Raw genomic sequence first — 21,322 nt, 5'->3', positions numbered from 1 at the left:
GTACTTGCCTATGGATTACATCAGCTTCTTCAGTCCGTCAAATGTCTCTTCAAATTCACATCCTACTGGCTGATGAAAGACTTACACCTTTGGTTCAAAATATTTGGGAAAAAAATGGTATAGTTTGAGAGATGATGATGTTAGCATTAAACCCTATATTCCCAAATACTATTGGCTATATTGCCCAAATTGCCATCAAGCAGATTTAAGTTACTTTGTAGGGGGAGGGAGAGAATTTCACTAACAGTTTTTGTGGAGCTTGTTTTACAAAAACTGCTATTTTGGGGAGAGATTCAAAAAGTGGCAAAATGCACACTGCAAACATGTCCTTCATCCCTAAATCAAAACATCCAATAACCTCACATTGTTCAGACGATGATATTCATCACATTTAAGACAATGCTGTGAATTGGCATTGTTTCATATCAGATTGGCTAAATAAAAGGTCTCCAATTTTATCAAGGCAGTGGGCAATTTTGAAATTCTGAGAGAATACCATGGGTGTAATAATAAAATTGATCGATTAACTGACTGATTGAACTTATACAGCACCACAATCCACTGACTCTAAATGGCTTATAAAGCATACAACTCATGACAAAACATCCACCATAAAATACCAATACAAATGACAATAAAACAAATACAATAATAAAAATGTTGCCATACATTAAAACAAGAAAATGTCAAGAATAGTTTGGTTTTTGGCCACTTTCTCAAAGCCAGAGGGGTGATTTTGATTACCAAAGGGAGGCCATTTCAGAGCAGAAGCGTCACCTGACTTTGGCTGGCTAGAAGGCTGGCTAGGTACGGCAGTGTTTCCCAAACTTGACAATTTTAAGGCATGAGGACTTCAACTCCCAGAATTCCACAGCCAGCAACGCTGGCTGTGGAATTCTGGGAGTTGAAGTCCACATGCCTTAAAATTGTCAAGTTTGGGAAACACTGAGGTACAGGAATACAGTGTGAGGAAGCCAATGTCCATCCAGGATCGAAGAATGACAATACTCTCTTGTCATTTCAGTACAGAAGCAAAAAAGGGGGATGTGTCTGGGTTTCATACCCAAAGAGCACCCCAGAAATCAGGTACAGTTATTTTTATATAATTTTCTACAGGAAAAAAATAAGAATTGCTGATTGATTACACATTTACCTCTTGGTCCCACATGCGCACAAAGCAAAGCCATCCCTTAATAGTCAATTATTTAATTCTACTTCATTATTATATAAGTTGACTACCTCAGAGTGTGTTTTTTATTATGTCATTAATGATAAACTTTGCTCACCTCCAAGATCCTTGTCCAGACACCTAAGCAGTACTTAAGTTAAACATCATAGTCACCTTCCTTAACTCCAGTAACCAGTTCACTTTGCAAGGTCTTTTAATCAAGGGTCAAAACCACAACCTGTAAGCTAATCTAAATAGGAGGCATCTGTGGTCAACCTAGGGAGTGTTTGTGGTCAACCCTTCTAGCTCTTGCTGGCAGGTGTTCTAGCAGGCAAAGGCACAACTATTAACTCTGACTAAAATTAATTTATTGCTTACAAAAGCTTATGATAGCTTATTAATAAGCTAAAAAGCCACCAGACACCCAACAGAAAGGGTGCCATAGCTCTAAATAAAAACTAGGCAAATTTTCACTCGTCCTCCACCTTTGACCCCACAGCAGGTATTCCCTACAAGATGTAGTTGCTTGGTCAATTCCAGTTAATAATAGTTAAATGAAATGGGAAGGGGAAAGTGTATCTGCTAACAAAATGCCTACCATGATTGGTATGGTTAGTCGTCATATACAAGTAGTCCTTGACGTACGACCACAATCAGGATCAAAATTTCCATTGCTAAACAAAGCAGTTGTTAAGTGAGTCATGTTTGAGTTTACTACCTTTTTGCACATAGTTATTAAGAGAATCATACAGGGGTGAAGCGAATCTGGCTTCCTCCACCGACTTTGCTCGTCAGAAGCTGGCTGAGCAGGTCGCAGATAGCAATCACGTGACCCTGAAATGATGAAACCATCTCCCGGTTTCTGGCTCATGGTCTTAATCTCTATACTGGCTCTCCAAAGGAGACTTTACAGCACTTTTAATTCTATAAGTCTCCTCTTTATTCAGAATCACCACTCAAATGTTCAGGGAAGAAAGCAAGGGATTTCTCCCTTGCTTTCTCTCCCTCTAATCCGTGGAACTTTTAATTGCCCCTAAGCTTCTAGAAACACCTTTGGTTCTCTGGAAAGTTGAGAAGTGCTAAGGGGGATAAAGATGGTGAAAGCCTGGTCTTTCAATTACAAAAATACAGTACAAGATTGTATATATTTAAATGAACTTGTTAACACTTCCTGTACCATCACAATGCTCTGCTAATAACCCCCATATATGTGGGTATCAGCAAAGAAATTTGAAGGTACAGGAAATTATTTTATTTACATGATTTGGCACAGTGGTTAGAATGCAGTATTGCAGGCTAACTCACTGCTGACTGCCAGGAGTTCAATCCTCACTGTCTCAAGGTTGACTCAGCCTTCCATCCTTCTGAGGTCGGTAAAATGAGGATCCAGATTGTTGGGGGCAATATGCTGACTCTGTAAACTGCTCAGAGAGGGCTGTAAAGCACCATGAAGTGGTATATATAAGTCTAAGTGCTATTGCTATTATATCCTGTAATCATCTTCTACTTATGGCTAGTTATGACTTTATTATTTATAAGGTGAAGAAAGAAACATCAAAGCCGCCACCACCACCAAGTTATATCACATGGGGTAAGGTGTCCTTTCTTGCTGGTGTGACAGACATATCAAACATGCAAACAAAACTTTGTTTGGGCATTTTTACATTTAAAACTTGCTGTGGGTACATATGGAAACCAAGCTTGTGCAAGGTCTACATTATAAATTAAGTCATGGATACTAACCATTTCACTCAGAATCCTATTCCTGGGCATGTGTGCCCTTTCTGCCAACTCTGAGCACTCCATAATGAAGGCAAAGTATACAATGCATGTGAATTTTTCTTTATTCCCATTGGGGAGATGGTCTTTTGGGATCCTGCCTTTGAAACTGGGACTGAAATTCAATCTGGATTTGGGGATTCTGTCTCCCGCTGCGCCCTTCTAATAATACTGCATCTAACAGCATGTTGTGTGCGGCCCAAGGACGGGCCTCGGTGAAGGACCTTGCCTGTCTAGAATCCTTGCAGCCAGCGCAGGCTCTGACCTGGCATTTGAACCCCATGGGGAGCTGCTGCAAGCCACCCAATCTTTCCTTGCCCAACTAATTGCCAAAAGAGGGCAGGATGGATTTCTTCATCCGACATCCCTAGAATGCTTAATAAACGCTGCTTGTCCGAAGAATTAATTCAGGCCGCCCTGCAGATATCAATCTTGGCATCTACTGGCATGCAGGTGATATACTGCCTGGTTGCCATTTATTAGCACGGAGCTGGTGGATTTAGGAAATGACTAATTTTATATGGTCTGGAGCGCAGTGCATCTCCTTGGACAGTAAATCCCAGCTGAATTGGGCAGGGAGAGGAGAGAAAAACGGCCTTTTTCACAGGCTCTATCCTCCCTCCTCCCCCGTCCCCAACAATAAGCATCAGTCTTCCCCCATCTCTGGAAGAGGAGCAGCCAGTTTTCAAGAAAGATATATAGAAAAACAAGCGCGCCTAGATGTGGATATCTGGGTTTCTCATCCGCCAATCCTTAAGGAAAAGGTCCCTTGGCCTTCTCAGATTTGGTCCCTTTCAAATGGGCTGGACCACAATTCCTATAAATTGGAAATAAATCAAATACTACAAAAGGCCCCCGGCCCTTCTCCAGCTTCTTTCTAAAGCAGTGGTTCTCAACCTTTTTAATGCCGCGACCCCCAACCGGTCGTAAGTTGAGGACTACCTAACCAGTTGTAAGTCGAGGACTACCCAACTGGTCGTAAGTCGAGGGCTTTCCCTGCCCGGGAGTGCCGCGCATGCGTGGTGCCACCCCCTGCGCCAGCTGAGGCGTCGCTGGCAAGGGGCAGCGACAACGCAGGGCGACCACCGGCTGGGCCACCAGCTGGCCCAGCCCAAGGGAGGTAAGGCACCCGCCGGGCCCCACGCGCACCAGCAACCCTCCCTGTGCCCACCGGCCTCCCACCTCCCACCGCTGGCCCTCTTTTACTTACATTTTTAGTAGTTGCTCAGCAGGGAGGGGTGGAAACTTCCAGACAGCTTGCCTTCGCTGCAGACAACTTGCAGCACCGTTTGCAGAATGGGACTTTTGGCGGGCTCAGCAGGGCAGAGACAGCCTGGACAATTCCTATTGGCTTTTGAAAGCCAATAGAATTAGACTCTATTCAAGAGAGTCTATTCTATTGGCTTTCAAAAGCCAATAGAATAAAAGGGAGTAGCACAGCTAAGGAAAAGGGGGAAAAAAATGGCGGACTGCGTTGTTTGGCGACCCCTGTGAAATGGTCGTTCGACCCCAAATGGGGTCCCGACCCACAGGTTGAGAACCGCTGTTCTAAAGAGAAAGCCTTATGAAAATACGAATACCAAATTCAAAAGGTAAGATAACAATATTTATTTACACTCCACGTTTTCTCTGAGAGTTCGAAGTGCCAAACCCTCATTCTATTCCCAGAGAGACCTAATCTATGAGGAGGGCTGATATGGAAGAAACTGGCCCCATATCACCCAGGAAGCTCTATGACTGAGCGGGGACTTGAACCCAGGCCTCTCTTGGTCCAAATCTAACACCTGAAGTGTCAGCCTTGGAGGCAAAGTCCACCATCCAGATCTAAAATGTAAACTAAAAAATAAACTAAAACTAGCAGCTAAGATGCATAATTTATATGCAGAACAGCAGAAAGGAAATTGATTAGAAGGCTCCACCATAGAGAGATGTTAAAAGTATTGGAATAATAACATATTCAAATATGAAAAGACCTGAGAGAATAAAAATGCCTTCACTGGAAAGACAGTTTTCAGTGCCAGATGAATAGATTTGTATTTGCTTAGGTCTGTGTGTCTCAGGCAGTCTTCCAATATCTAGGAGGCTGCCACAAAGAAGAGGGGGGTCAACCTATTCTCCAAAGCACCTGAAGGCAGAACAAGAAGCAACGGATGGAAATTAATCAAGGAGAGAAGCAACCTAGAACTAAGGAGAAATTTTCTGATAATTAAGCAATTAATCAATGGTACGGCTTGCCTCCATACGTTGAGGGTGCTCCATCATTGGAGGTTTTTAAGAAGAGACTGGACAACCACTTGTCTGAAATGGTATGTAGTGTCTCCTGCTTGAGCAGAGGGTTGGACTAAAGTGCCTCAGGATCCCTTCCAACTTTTGTTATTCTGTTTCTGTTTACTAAAACATCTATTCCAGAGCTGGGGACAAGAAGAGAATCATTTAACAAGCCACCATCCCTGAGAAGGTATCTAGAATACACCCTCAGGCCTCCCTAAGAGTTAGCATAGGTCCATATAGGAAGAAATATTTCTTTACTATTCCTTGTTTTTATCTTCAATTTCCACTTTATTAAACACTTTTCTACACCACTCTGGAATCTAATGTAACAGCAGACTGTATATAAACGTATAATAGAAAAACAGCAGAGTAGAAGCACTGCAAATGTTAGGTAATGCTTCTCACACATATATTGAGGGAAGTTAGCCCAGGGAAAGAAATATTAAAAAGGGCAGAAAAATATATTTTTCCTCAGAGAAAGAAATAGTAAAAAGGGCAAAAAAATATATTTTTCCTCAAAAGGACTTTTTAAAACCAAACCTGGCCCCAAATCTATCTCTCTGCCCCAAGCAAGACTTTAGCCCCATACAAATGCAGATGTAAAACCATCAGAAAGTTGAAGCCAGAGCAATCAAGAAGACAAAAGAGAAGATCTGCATACCCCACCCAAACTCTAGGAGTCAGCCCCATCACCTGGGAAGCAGGATATGATAATAGAATTAAACCACAGATATCAAGGCCTAGACAAACACCCAGAAACAGCCTCAAGGTTCATGCCACAGGAACAGGAAACTATTCCAAACAAGGCTAGAGGGTGTATAAAAGCCTACTGCCCCATGTGCTCAGCCCTTCTCTCTCCTCTGCACTTTCCTGAAGAACCATCTTTCTGCAATAAACTGTAACCTTCTTCCCAAAGCAGTCGCCATGTTTGCTTATTTATTCCCGGCTTGGATGAACCAGGATGAAGACTTTACTTCTAACAATATACACACCCAAACCTGAGGGAAATACGACAGTAATCCACAAAATACTAATCAAAGAACAAGCACCTCGGAGCCGGCACATATTCTTTCGCCTGTCCTCTTTCCAGCTTTTGACATGAAAAAAAAAAATAGTACATGGCATTTAGATAAAGTAGGCAACATTTTCAGGAACATAGGAAACAAGACAAGTGAACCACCTGTGGGGGTTGGTGGCAATCCACCAAATTATTTATTTCTCTCTCTCTCTCTCTCTCTCTCTCTCCTTTCTTTTCTCTTTCTCTCCCTCCCCCTCCCTCTCTCTCTGCATTATATATGTCCCTGTATCCAAGAAATCAAAAAGGTAGCTTTTAAATTCTATAAATACACTTTAGGAATTGCTTTGCCATGGCTGTGACCCATAGTCTAACTCAGTGTTTCTCAACCTTAGCAATTTACAGATATGTGGACTTCAACTCCCAGAATTCCTCAGCCAACACTAAACTACCGCCCATAGCATCCTTCATCTCAGCAATGCTGGCTGGGAATTTTGTTCAACATCTGGCAGGCCACCACATCTCTGTGGGCATACAGGTCATCCTTGATTTATGATCACAATCCAGCTGCAATTTTGGTCACAAGTCATAATAGGCCATCATGTATCCACACCCAATTTTATAATCTTCTTTGTGGCAGTCATTAAAGAAGCATCATGGTTGTTAAAAACGCCATGGAGCATTTTTTTTGCTGGAAACCAGACGCGAATGCCAGTTTCCAAAAATATGTCATAAATCATGGTCACATGATGTTGGGATACTGCAGATGGCTATAAAGGTATACTGGTTGCCAAGCGTCCAAAATGCAGTGACAGGACCATGGGGACTGGGGGTGGGGGGCAGATGGTGGAACTTTGAATCTAGGTTGTAAGTCCTTTTTTCAGAGTCCATTACCACTTTGAACGGTTGCTAAGCGACTGATCATAAGACTACCTGTAACTATTAATTATTGACACTTCAGATAAATGTAAAACATGTCGCATAGCCTTTAAAAACATAGGAAGATAAAAACACTGCAGGATTAAATCATTTGACAAGAATACTGTTTCCCATAGAGGCCAGCCAAGTATGAGATAAGCACCACAGCTGCTCGAACAGAGGGTTGGACTACAAGACCTCCAAGGTCCCTTCCAACTTGTGTTATTCTGCTTTACTTTGTTGTTTCCTCTACTGGTGTTTATGACCACGCAGCCTCTGAACTTGCAGGCTTCATTTAGCTCCACTATAGCCAATGCTTCCTGAGAAATCTATCCCCCCAGGAATTTGGGTAACCCCTCCATTGACAAACCCTACTCATCTTTAAACCAATAGTTATTGCCCCCTAGCGTGGGAGCAAAATGCTCAAGCCAATGATGCATTACAGAAAGAAACATTTGGGTCTCTCAGTCCTGAATATAATGCCAATCATTTTCGTTGGTTATCCCAGTGATGAAATAAAAGAGGAAAGCGCTGTTTGCTTTACCCACCCGGCGCATCATGTTATCAACCCCTTTATCATGTCTCCCTTTAGGTGTCTTTATTACCAAGGAAAAGCTTCCAATATTTTCCCCTTTTTTCTCATAAGTGTTCTTGCCTTTTGACGATTCGCATTGCCCTTTCCTGCACTTGAAATGCTAATTTTGTACTGTCCGGCAGGCAAAGAGATGCCTGGGGGTGGAAGGCAGGGAAGCTGGAATAATTGCCTAAAGCCTTTATTGCCTTTGACTCCCTGACTCTTTTATCAAAAATGGCTCTCCAATAAAAGTGACCAGAAGCTAAAGAGTACAGCTTATGGAAAGAGAAATATATATATATTACAGAAGCAAAGATCTGGGTATGCCTTATTATAGTAAATTTGAAGGGTGCCTATTTTTAAAGGCTCTTTCCAAAACTAATCGATTATAATGGCTTGTGAAAGGCCTAGCTTTTGCTATTTTCCTGGGCGGTCAATTTTTGGACAGTGCTAAAGTCATTTATAGAAATTATACCAGTTTAATTTTCCACATCTTAGGCTGAATGATAACAAGAATATCTCTCTCTGAAAATGCAGTATTGTTGCTGCTTTTAGAATAATCGTTTGCTTTTTAATTGCTAATCAATATCAATTAGATTTCAAGCAGCTGGCTCAACCTGGATTTCTAGAAAGAGTACAGAGAAGAGCAACAAAGATGATTAGGGGACTGGAGGCTAAACATATAAGGAACGGTTGTTGGAATTGGGTATGTCTAGTTTAATGAAAAGAAGGATGAGGGGGGATATGATAGCAGTGTTCCAATATCTCAGGGGCTGCCACAAAGAAGAGGGAGTCAGGCTATTCTCCAAAGCGCCTGAAGGCAGGACAAGAAGCAACGGGTGGAAACTAATCAAGGAGAGAAGCAACCTAGAACTAAGGAGAAACTTCCTGACAGTTAGAACAATTAACCAGTTGAACAACCTGCCTCCAGAAGCAGTGAATGCTCCAACACTGGAAGTTTTTAAGAAGAAACTGGACAGCCATTTGTCCGAAATGGTATAGGGTTACCTGCCTGAGCAGGGGGTTGGACTTGATGACCTCCAAGGTCCCTTCCAACATTATCATTATCATTATTATTATTATTATTATTATTATTAATCTTGCAAAAGGGTTTAGCATGGCAGGCATTCTTTGCAGGAGAAGGCCTGACCTCTGGCAGAATGGATGCCCCCCACGCCCGGCTTTTTTTTTTTTTTTTTTTGCTATAAAAGGACATCAAATAATTACTTACATAATAAAATGCCTATATATCATTATATATAGTACTGCAGTTTAATTTGTCATCCTCTGTCCTATGGATTTAAATAAAGCTTGGAGGAGGAAATAAGTATACAAGTAGTCCATGACTTATAATCATTTGTTCAGCGACTGTTGAAAATTACAATGGCACTGAAAAAAAGTGGTTTATAGCCCGTCTTCACAGCATATGCACAGTGACATGATCAAATCTGAGCACTTGGCAACCAGCATGTATTTGACGGTTGCAGCATCCCAGGGTCACGTGATTGCCATTTGCAATCTTCCCAGATGGCTTCAACCAACAAAGTCAATGGGGAAAGCTAGATTCACTTAACAACCTCATGATTCGCTTGATATAACTGCACTGGTTTGCTTAAATGGCAAAAAAGGTTGTAAATTTGGGTCCAACCTACTTAGCAACTTAGCAGGGGAAATTCTGGTCCCAGTTGCAGTTATAGCTCAAGGACTACCTATATTTTTGGTAGATAATCCTTTGTTCCTTTCTAATCCTAAACTGAGAATTTTTTGATTCAAAATGGGCATCTTTAGCACTAGGGTCTATTAGTATCAAAGTACTACCTCCCCCCCAAAAAAACCAAACCACAATTAGATGCAAGTTTATTCTCAATTTCTAGAAATAAGCCCCATTGAACATAATAGATGTTACTTCGAAGTAAATGTGCAGAGATTGCAGTAAGTGGCATAAAGAATTAAAACCAAGAATTTTGCCTCTTCTTTAATCTAGTCATGAACAGCCAGTAGCAACAGGGCTACTATGCTATCTGTGCTAGATATAATTTCCCAGAGTTGCTTCTGGGAGCTTTACATGCCACTTGTTATTTAAAGGTGAACATACGGCCAGATTCCCTTCTGCCCATCTGCTTTTCACCTTTCTCTCCCAGTCTCTTTGCTCAGTGCCACAATATATCAACGAGCTCCTCCTTACCCTGGAAGTAGTGTAAAGGAAGGGGAATGTTAAGGGCCAGTCCTCCTTTGAATCATGGCTGTGCAGGGCATTCTCCCTGCAAGATTCTAGTCCTCAGAGATCTTTTGCCATTCGACTCTCCGCATGCAGATCGAGCAATGGGATTTTGCATCCCTCCTCTCAGCATCAACTGACTTGAGTGCCCCTTTCTATTGACCCCATCCAATATCCAAGGTGCCTTCCATCAGGGAAAGTCAGCCCTCCTTGTTTGTGTTTCAAAAAGCCAGCAGGCACCCAGGTCTGTGTCTCTGCCAGCCCATCAAGGGCAGCAGGCATGACCGCCCAGGGAAAGGACTTCTGACAGACTGCTTGCAGTGCCATATATCCCATAATGAAAGGAACCACCTTGGGGAGCTCCAGAAACCGCAGCCAGGGCACAAGCAGGATTGGGGGGGGCATTTTCACAGAGAAAAACAGGCGTGCATAGTTTTGCAAGGATGTTCAGATTTTCAGTCCGATTTTCCAAGTACTGCAAGTCCTCAAAGCAGCCAATTCTTCCCTAAGGGGGCAAAAAAAATCCCTCTTCTGACACACTGGACTTTTTGAATTTTAAAAGCATTTATCATTTATTTGTTTAATAAGGGTGAAAGACCAAAAAAAAAAAAAAAAAAAACAATTCTACCCTACCAACAGAAAAAGCAATACAGTAAAGAAAGATAAGATATAGTCTAGTGATTAAAATAAACATGACAAGAGAGGGAAGAAACCTATTTAGTAGGATTTCCATAAGAACTACAGATAATTATATAAAGTTAATGCAACGGTTGGCCAATCATTAAATCTAGACCATATTCATTTGGTAGGCCATATGATAGTGAAAAATCTTGAAGATTAAAGCCATCATCATGGCTCACTTTGGTCAAAGATATTTGAGGGATTTTAGTCTCTCATAAACACTCCCATGAAGTCTTTGGGAAAAATTAATATTAATAAAAATGAATATAAGAATTAATGTACGTTCTATGACATGTTAATCCTACTAGATATTTTATACAGATGCACAAGTTAGAGAAAATATAATAAAATAGAGCTGGAAGGGACCTTGGAGGTCTTTTAGTCCAGCCCCCTGCTCAAGCCGGAGAACCTATACCTGGGGTAGGCAACCTCGGCTGTTTTATAACTCATGGACTTCAACTCCCAGAATTCCCGAGTCAGCTAACTCAGGAATTCTGGGAGTTGAAGTCCATGAGTCATAAAAGAGCCGAGGTTGCCTACCCCTGACCTATACCATTTCAGACAAGTGATTGTCTAGCCTCTTTTTAAAAATCTCCAGTGATGGTGCGCCCATAATTTCTAGCTTGCCCCCACCCTGTTACAGTTTCCTGGGATTCGCCGATTTCTATCGGCAGTTCATCCCCTCGTTTGCTGCGGTGGCCCTACCCCTAACTGACCTACTCCGCACATGATAGACCGCAACCAAGCCATGCCCCGGTCAACCACTGGCATGGACCATGGCATGCCAGAAGGCCTTTGAGAACCTAAAGGCCCTGTTCGCGAGGGAGCCGGTTTTGCTCCACCCTAACCCTGACCTGCTGTTTGTCGTGCAAGCCGATGCCAGTGACATCACGGTGGGTGTGGTTTTGCTCCAGAGGAATGGGCAAGGGACGTTACGGCCCTCTGCTTACACGTCCCGTAAGCTGACGGACCGGGTTTGATGGAAGTACGCCTCTGGTGGCACTGGTGCCTTCCCCCCCCTCTTGAGTGTCGAGCCCATGGAGCTTGACACATGTCATAGAACATACATTATTTCTTATATTTTTTTTATTAATATTATTTTTCCCAAAGCTTCATGGGAATTTCAGCTATTGACCTGTATCTATTGAAATTGTTTCTACATCTTTAATTCAGTGTATTGTAATACATTTCACTTGAGTCCTTCAACTGCCCTTGGAATTGAAGTCCACAACTCTCTAAAGCCTTCAGTTTCATGTAATTATGGAATGTCCTGAAGTGGTGTAAATATGTTCTCCTGGGGAAAAAAACAGACCCCAGTGTCACATGTTCTACAATTTCACCTGCCAAAAGTCAACAACATATGCACTGCTGAGTGACAGGTGACATTTCCAACTCCTTTAGATCTTCAGTACACACTCATATCAGGAAACAGGAGGTCAGCAGGTGGCATTCGATAAACAGCTGCTCCCACAGCCTGAAGACCTGTCTCTGTGAGTCCTGAAAAGTTGGCCTTAACTACCAACCACCTTAAATTCCAATATTTGATATACATGAGTTTATAGATGTCACTTTCCCCTAGCATCATTGAAACCAGCTGGGTCGTACTTGTATTATCTCTTCTCCCATCAACCTTGCTTTGGTAAAAATTGCAGTGCTGCAAAATGACAAATGGAAGTCATGAGCTCACAACATTCAGGCTGGAGCAGCACAGAAAGCCCAAACCAAGCCTTTCAAGGCTACAACCCAGTGTTGCAGGCAAGAATGTATGCGATATGGTTTGCATCACAACACTGCAATGCACATTTGTCTCTTGACCCTCCATGCTCCCCTCCTATGTGCAGAGTTTCATGTTTGAATCTTATGCATTTCTCATAAATCCAAGGAGTAAGTTAGTAGAGGCAGTTTCTGCAAGGCCAGAGCTGGAGGCACAGGAAGTTCAAAATAAAGTACATTTCCACACATACAAATGATAAAACACAGGGTTCCTTTGCTGTGTTTTAAACAGCTTTTTTCTCACATGCACTTAACTGTGGCATATACATACCCAGCAACCTCTTTGATCTACTGTATCCTCATGATGTTCCTTTCATCCAATCTGTTCCTCATAGTGAGGCAGCCTTAAGGCGTCTTCAGCATACTTGTGTTCAAGGACAATTTTCTCCCATCCTGTCAATGATGCAATCCAGTGAACCCTGGGGGCAGGATCAGCACAACACCTATTGGCTCCTTTAGCGTGGTGCATTGATGGGCATTTCCCTCCAGCTGCCTGACTGGGTCTGAATAGAATAGAATAGAATAGAATAGAATAGAATAGAATAGAATAGAATAGAATAGAATAGAATAGAATAGAATAGAACCTTGGAGGTTTTCTTGTCCAGCCCCCTGATCAAGCAGGAGAACCTATACCATCTCAGACAAGTGACTGTCTAACAGTCTTCTTAAAAATCTCCAGTGATGGAGTGCCCACAAATTCTGGAGGCAAGCTGTTCCACTGGTTAATTGTCCTCACTGTCAGGAAGTTTCTCCTTAAATCCAGGATGCTTCTCTTTTTGATCAGTTTCCAACCATTGCTTCTTGTCCTATCTTCTGGTGCTTTGGAGAATAACATGACCCCCTCTTCTTTGTGGCCCCTCAAATACTGGAATACTGCTATCATGTCTCCCCTATTTCTTCTTTTCTTTAGACTAGCTAAACCCAAGTCCCGCAGCTGTTCTTCATATGTTTTAGTCTCCAGGCCTTTGATCATCCTAGTTGCTTTTCTCTGAATTTTTTCCATACTCTTGACATCTTTTTTGTGATATGGTGACCAAAATTGGCTGCAGTATTCCAGGTGTGGTCTTACTAGGGTTTTATAAAGCGGTACTAATACTTCGCGTGATCTTCCAAGACAAGTCTCTTCCCCTTATTTTTCAGGTCTCTGACCAATCCCATCTTGGAGACCTGGATCTGCCTGACCAGGAAGTGATTCAGCAGTGGAAGGAGATGGACGGTGCAGTGAAGTAATGATAGGTTCCCTTTGAATGTACCTGTGCATAACAATTCTGCAAATCAAGAATGAGTTTTGATAGACAGTTAACCCAACATCTATACAGCGATCAAAACTTTCCTTCTCTCTGGCCCCATGCTCTTTGAGGATGGTGGATATTTCCCAACTGGCTGGTGATGTCTGGTGGGAGGGAAAGGAAATTTAGCTTGGGGTGGAGGGATCCAATACATGTCTTTAATATACACTGTGAAAGGATTGGGGTCAACAGTTGAGGCAACGAACTTTATGCCAATGAATTTTTTTTTGTTGGCTGAAGGACTGATGGGTACTACTGACTTAGCCAAACAGAAAAGCTCTTAGAAGCAATTGATAGAATAGCTTCAGCTATTAGCCCATCAGTGTCTAAGCACTAAGTGTCAATTTTCGCTGCCCTCTGCTGAAGGACTCTTATAAGGTTTACTATAGCCACCACCTGGTTCATATACAATACAAGTAAAACATGTTATGGCTTGATTATTGCTTAGGTTCTCTTGCTTGAGCGGGGGGCTGGACTAGAAGACCTCCAACGACCCTTCCAGCTCTATTCTGTTTTAAATTGTATTCTATTCTATTTTCTATATGGTTCATTCTAATTTTGTATGGTGCCGAGTCCACTGGAGTTGGACGGCCAATACATTTAAATATAAATAAATAAATAATAAATAAATCTAGCAAACCAGTTTAAAACTCCTAGTGTGATTTTAAAAGTATACAGGTTTTGTGAGTGTGAGTATATGTGTGTGCTTGCACCTTTCAGTCAGTGTTGACCTTTGGCAACTCTTTCCTGAAGTTTTCTTGACAAGATTTTTGGAGGTGGTTTGCTCTTGCCTACTTCCCAAGGCTGAGGGAGAGTGACTGGCCTAAGAACATCCAGCTGGCTTTGTGTTGGCAGAACTCAGAGTGACATTTTAGGGAGAGATAGATGGCATATAAATTTAATAAATAAATAAACTAGAATCCAAGAATGTCCCAGTTTCTGATACTGTCTGAACGGCTATATCAAACTGCCTTTCAGGCAGGTTTATAGCTCAGAAAATGTCAGAGGTTTTTAGAATAATACATTCCTAGTCAGATTCCTGTGCAGTATACAGTTGGGTCATCTTCTAAGGCAGTGGTTCTCAACCTGTGGGTTGGGACCCCATTTGGGGTCGAACGACCATTTCACAGGGGTCGCCAAACAACGCAGTCTGCCATTTTTTTCCCCCTTTTCCTTAGCTGTGCTACTCCCTTTTATTCTATTGGCTTTTGAAAGCCAATAGAATAGACTCTCTTGAATAGAGTCTAATTCTATTGGCTTTCAAAAGCCAACAGGAATTATCCAGGCTGTCTCTGCCCTGCTGAGCCCGCCAAAAGTCCCATTCTGCAAACGGTGCTGCACCAGTTGAGTAGTCCTCAACTTACGACCGGTTGAGTAGTCCTCAACTTACGACTGGTTGGGGGTCGCGGCATTAAAAAGGTTGAGAACCACTGTTCTAAGGTTTGGTTGTAGTATTTTAGCTACTATATCTAAGCAACCACTAGATGGCAGCAGAGACTCAGAATTCTTGTATCTCTTTGCTGCCATCCAATGTTTGCATGGGTTTTTGCAGGCCAGTTATAATAAGCCTAACCATTTGGCTGTGTAGTTACTTGACATCTTGTGACCCACTGGCATTATTTGACAGAATTGTCTGTAGATAACTGTGCTCTCGTGCTTGTGATATCAGTAATTTTGTCTGACTTCATTTTCTGATTATATAGTACCTTTTCCCAAGTACTTGGATTTTTCTGATAACCTTTTCTATTATGTTCAAAATATTTAAACTTTAGCTCCATTATTAGTGCTTTCAGTGTGCATTCTTTTACTCCATCCAAGGTATTTTCAGCAAATTTCTCTAGCAGCACAATGTAGAAGTATGCACTTCTCATTGTTCATCCTTTCTGATGTTCTAGCTTTCAGTCATCTATTATAGCTGGGGAAACCATGGCCTTAACAATATGTACTTTTGTTTGGCAGTATGATGTCTCTGCTCTTTCTTTGCCATAATTTTTCTCTCAAGTAGCAGACGTCAGTCTCTTTATTTCATGGCCACAGTTACCCTTCCTAAAAAATTTTGAGCCTAGGAATGTAGATTGGTACCGCCTGATTTGTTTTTAAAATCCTGAACAGCCTACTGCTAGCCCTTGACTTACAACAGTTCATTTAATGACTGTTCAAAGTTACAACGGCACTGAAAAAAAGTGAGTTATGACCTTTTTCACACAACCATTGCAGCACCCCCAGGGTCATGTGATCAAAATGCAGACGCTTGGCAACTGCCTCATATTTATGACGGTTGCAGTGTCCCAAGGTCATGCGATCACCTTTTGTGAACTTCTGATCAGCAAAATCAATGGGGAAGCCAGATTCACTTAACAACTCTGTTACTAACTTAACTGAAACGATTCATTTAACAACCATGGCATGAAAGATCGTAAAATGGGGCAAAATTCCTTAACAAATATCTCACGTAGCAACAGAAATTTGGGGTTCAATTGTGGTCATAAGTTGAGGACCACCTGTACTGGCTTTGATATTTTCTTCTTTCATTTTCAGTAACAGATTCCTTAAATCTTCCTTATATTTATACCATTTAAGCGGTATTTTCAGATATCTGAGAATAATGCTTTTCCAAACAATTTAAATTCTCATCTTTAGTTCCTGTAGTCCAGCATTTCTCTCAGGGTACATTTTGTGTATAAGTTAAATAAGTAACCTGACCACCTATAACAGTGATGGCGAACCTTTTAGAGACCAAGTGCCCAAATTGCAACCCAAAACCCACTTATTTATCGCCGGGTGCCAGGTGGTCATGGCCCACTGGGTGGGCGTGGCTGTTGGTCATGGCAGACTGGGTGGGTGTGGCCAAGGTTGGCGTGGTCACTTCAATGTTACTTGTGGGGAGGGATGCCTGTGGGGGCCGGGCAAGGTTGGGCGAGATCCAGGGGGTGGGATGCATCTGGCCACATGGGACCTTGGCAAGTTAGCAGGCAGCTGGTTGAAGAGGGACAGTTGCCATCTCCGGGGCATGGCGCGCGTGCCCACAGAGAGGGCTCTGAGTGCCGCCTCTGGCACCCGTGCCATAGGTTCGCCACCACTGACCTATAATTTTGGTGTGTTCCTTTCCAAACATTGAACCATTTAATTCTTTAATAATCCATTCCAGCTGCTACTTCCTGGCCAACAAATAAGACATGGTACGCCCGTTTTTAAGACCTATTCACAACTTGTTGAGGTTTACACAGTCACAAGTTGTAGTACAATCAATACCATGAAAAGCTGATGTCTTTTTGGAACTCCGTTGCTTTTTCTATATCCATCAGACACTACACAATGGTCTCAGGTGCTTCTGCGCCTTTTCTGAATTCCTGCACATCTGGGAGTTCTCATTTCATATACTGAAGTTTGGACTATAAAATGTTAAACTTTATCTTACATCAGTGGTGGCAAACCTCTGGCACGCGTGCCAGAGGCGGCACTCAGAGCCCTCTCTGTGGGCATGCACGCCATGTCCCCAGCCCTGCTCCCTATGGCCCCCTCATCAGCAGCCCCCCCAGAGTTGCCCCCAGGCGCAGAGCAGCATAGCCAAGCACATGGCAGTTGGACAGCAGGGACAAGACTCCATCCTCATGCCCCATCACGCTCAGATGATGTAGGGCACAGGTGGAGGGTGTGGCCACCATGGCACTGCAGGGCCACCTGAGTGATCTGTGGCGGGCCATGGAGGTGGTGGGTGGCCCAGCAGGTAGGGCAGGACCAGGGTGGGGTGGGGGTGGAGCAGGTGGGGCAGAGTGATGGGGAAAGGGGCAGGGTAGTTTTTGGGCACTCCGTCTCTAAAAGGTTCGCCATTACTGTCTTACATGCTAGCAAGGTATCTGCAACTATTTGATTGGGCATTCTTGATCACTAATCTTTTTTGATACTGGAATGTAAATTGATCATTTTAGTCCCTTGGCCACTGCTGTGTTTGCCACACCTCTTTACAAATCACAAATAGCACTTTAAGAAACTTGCTAAGGTTCTGCTGATATTTCATCAGCTCCTACAGTTTTATTGCTAACAGTATTTTTTTAGGGCCTACTGAAATGTCTGGTTGAGAATGTTTTGTGTAGTTTTCCCATATATTTGCACCATTAATTTATTTTTCTTTCTCCAGTAGATTATACTCTTCTTTTGTCTTTTATCATCTGGGCTTCAGTAATTGTGAATTATTTACTTGACTGTATTGCATGCACTAGAAGAGAAAGTTAACTCTGACTTTTGATCTTGGGATACAGAGACCATAACCAAGAGCAGAAATGCAGTTGCTTTATGTAATCCACCTCTCAAACTCATTTTTAAAACCTTTTCAACCTTCTACCTTATATGAGCACAAAGAAAATGCAGTGCTTAAACATTCCCATACTCTTACTGATTTTTCACCTACTGGGAACTGCAGAGGAAGCTAAGAATATAAGAATAATATCTTATATCCTGCCCATATATCCAGAGCAGACTGCAGCTGAACATCAAACAAATCCTTTATCCAGACATACTGATAGATTCAGTCAACTATGCAAAGGCTGGCCTCTCACATCCATTGGCCTGACTATTCTTTCAAAAGTATACAAGCACCCTTCTTCGACTGATTCTATCCTTGGGAATGTTGTTTTAGAACAAGAGATTTTTTGCACTCATGGCTGTTTCTCTGAATCAGAGGAACTGCTGATTTTGAAAATATTGGAAGGCTGAGGTTAAGATTAGGTCTTCCTATTTTTATCATCCTTGTGCTACATAATCATGATACAGGAGAAGAGAGTGGGAAGGAGATGGAACACTAAAAGAAGAATGTTCAGATTCCTAACAAAGTTTTATCATGATGTCATAAAGTCTCTTGGACATGTGAATCCTTTTTTAAAGGAAGTGGAGGATGACTGTGTGGCCTTGAAAACGGACCCAAATGACCAAAAGGGAGTGTTGAACAATACAGTAAAACTGTTAAGTTCCTGAAGACATCCTTCCTGGGTTTGAGATGTGCTGAGGACATCATTCCATGATATGGTACAATTGGTTTTGTTTTTTTCCCTGCTGTCTGCCCTTTGGATAAGCCTTCGTTACTCTGGTCCCTCCATAAGTATTGGATTTAAATTATCATCATCCACAACAGCTGTTGTGGTTGAAGATTATGGGAACTCTAATTTAGCAAATTGCAAAACCATCAGAGAAGATTGGTTTGGCTGCAATGAAGTCTATCTCAGGGACTCCAGTGTACAACAAGCTAAATCCAAATATCTAGTTTGTAACTCTGTATGCTGTGGAGACCCACTGTATATGTAGTCAGGAGGTTAGTTTACATTTCAGTGAATTGTAGGAACTCATACAATGGGTTAGTTAAATAAATCAGGGATTAGGATGGGTACAGCCAACTCCAATGAGCTGGATTGCCTGAAATACTTTTCCTATTTGTTCTATATTTCATTCCTAGTAGGGCCAGAATGGAACCAGTCAAGACTGTCAGGTCTAAAAGTCTTGGTGTGTGCATGCCTGAGTGGTGGAAGAGTGTCATTCCCCTTTTCTGCCATGGCATGCTCAGCTGCTGGTTATCGACCTCACTGTGGCAAGTTGGATCTCGTTTATCAAGCCACTGGCGTGAGAGCCCTTTGCCACCAGAGTCAGCCGCCTGCCCTGACACTCTTTAAATTGCTTTCTGCTGAGCCCAATTTAAGTAGCGTGACAAGACTGCAAAGCAGGCCAGGCTGACAGCTCAGGGACCTGCCTGCACCTTGGGAGCCCTTAATAAAGAGCAGCCTCCCCATGCAGCCGCTGGGCAGAGAGCCAGCCTGCCACTGGCTAGCCTTGAAAATGGGCTGGGAGAGGTAGGGCAGAGAGCACTAATTACCTTAGGCATCCCCAAGGAGGACAGGCTCATTATCACCAATTAAGGCCAAATACCTTAATTGATACTGCATTACACAGCATAAAGTGATGACGAGGATCTGTGTGTACAGGACAGAACAGCAGTGGCATGAAAGGAAGAGGAGTGACTCTTCATCATTCCAGTCCTAGACATGTACATGTGTACTCCAGTGCATTTCAGAAATGACTTACACAATTTTATGTATCTGAGCTATATCCCTTTCTTCCACTTCCATAGGTATCAACAATTAAAAGACATGTTTAAAGAGCAAATGCCCCTATTTAAATTGATCCTGGGTAAGTTATCTCAAGTAGATATCAGAACAACAAAAAAAAAAAACAGAGCCAGTAAGATTCAAAACAACCAGGAGAAACATAAAAATCTCCCCAGAGAGCCTAAAGATTTGGGTAAATAAGATTCATTCTTGCAGAACGCTGGGGCTGAAAAAGGAGAGAAGAGTCCCCAAAGTCAACACACTTCCTTCATTATATTCAAAAAGGCTTCTGTGAGTAGAGCCATGGAAGGCTGAGAAAATCTGGTCGGGGTAAATGTGTATTTGCAAAACACTGGATGTATTTCCTTACACCGGCAATTGTACAGTGAGGGGGCAGGGCTTTTTACTTTGCTCTAGTAAACTTCCTCATTTATCTGATGGTGTGAACACAAGCATTGCAGCTTACTTAATCATGGTTTAACAAGACCTGTGTCTTAGCAGTAGTGATGAATAAACCAAAATCGCTTTGCAATCCACTCTATCTTGTGCAGTAACTAGAAATTCCGTCTAAGATGTTGAGAGAGCCGGATTCCAGGCCCCATTTACAACACTGAACGGCTCTGAGCCAGTCACTCTTTGCTCATCCTCCTTCTCAGAGAATAAAATAAATGACTTTCGTCGCGTAGGATTCCGGGCTCAGAGAAGAGGTAAAATCAAAATGTGCATTATGCCAAAGCAGCCAATCTTTGACACCGGGTCGCCTATCTGCATTTGTGCCCGTGAGCTTCCTGGCTGCATCACAGCGCCTAACTCCGGACGCAACGTTCGTTCCAGCGGTCCCGAGACATAAGTCGCTACCCGGGTGCTTTTTCCCGCCCTGCGCGCCGGCCCGTTCCCGCCACCGCCGCCGAGGAGAGTCTGTTTCGAAGTGCACCGTTTCACGTGCAATCTTCATATTTCATTCACCCTCCGGGCTTTTGACAACCGCATAAAACTTCGTGGAACAATAGCCAGTAAACACTTGACAACGATCCCCTATCCTCCCGCCGGCTCCTCGCAATACCTGGAGGCTGCCACCTCTTCACTCGGCTTCCTAGATCCCCACGAACCCCCTGCCAGCTTTTCCCTCGCTGGCAAATGGATGCGTGTGTGGGAAGCCTGGAAGAGCTCCTGTCGCCGGGTTGGTGGGGGGGGGCTCAATTTCGTAATGTACGAGACATCCGCGAAACGTGGTCTCCACCCAGGCGTGACGCTAACAGCTCCTGGCGACGGGCTCTATTATGCTAACAAATCTATTACCCTCCGCGCCGTTCCGTGCCACGCTCCGTAATCCCCAACAATCAAGTCAATTTTTGTTTCAATAAAGCCCTGCCGGGACAGCTCCTTTGCCTTGCTTACATTTTCCGAGGAGACAGATGTTTCCGACCGCCCCGGGGGACGCGTGTTCCCACCTACCCCTTCCCTTTAACACAAATGGACCTCATTCCCCCCACCCAAATACCTTCCCCCAAATCTGCTGTTGTTTTAATCCGGTGCTCGTACAC

General features: G+C 42.9%; 1 long non-coding RNA gene across 1 annotated transcript; it reads right to left on the bottom strand.

Annotated features, from left to right (window-relative positions):
• Positions 1-8: 8 nt before the first annotated feature.
• Positions 9-20,969, bottom strand: LOC120303381. Its single transcript, XR_005555438.1, has 3 exons — positions 20,842-20,969; positions 12,669-12,900; positions 9-87 (listed from the first exon to the last, which is right to left on the bottom strand). It is a non-coding gene; the product is annotated as an uncharacterized LOC120303381 (long non-coding RNA).
• Positions 20,970-21,322: the final 353 nt, after the last annotated feature.

The sequence above is a fragment of the Crotalus tigris genome, unplaced genomic scaffold (genome assembly GCF_016545835.1).
Source record: "Crotalus tigris isolate CLP2741 ecotype Arizona unplaced genomic scaffold, ASM1654583v1 scf7180000024465.619267, whole genome shotgun sequence".
In the NCBI taxonomy this organism is placed as follows: domain Eukaryota; kingdom Metazoa; phylum Chordata; class Lepidosauria; order Squamata; family Viperidae; genus Crotalus; species Crotalus tigris.
This window is presented reverse-complemented; position numbering and strand designations above follow the sequence as displayed.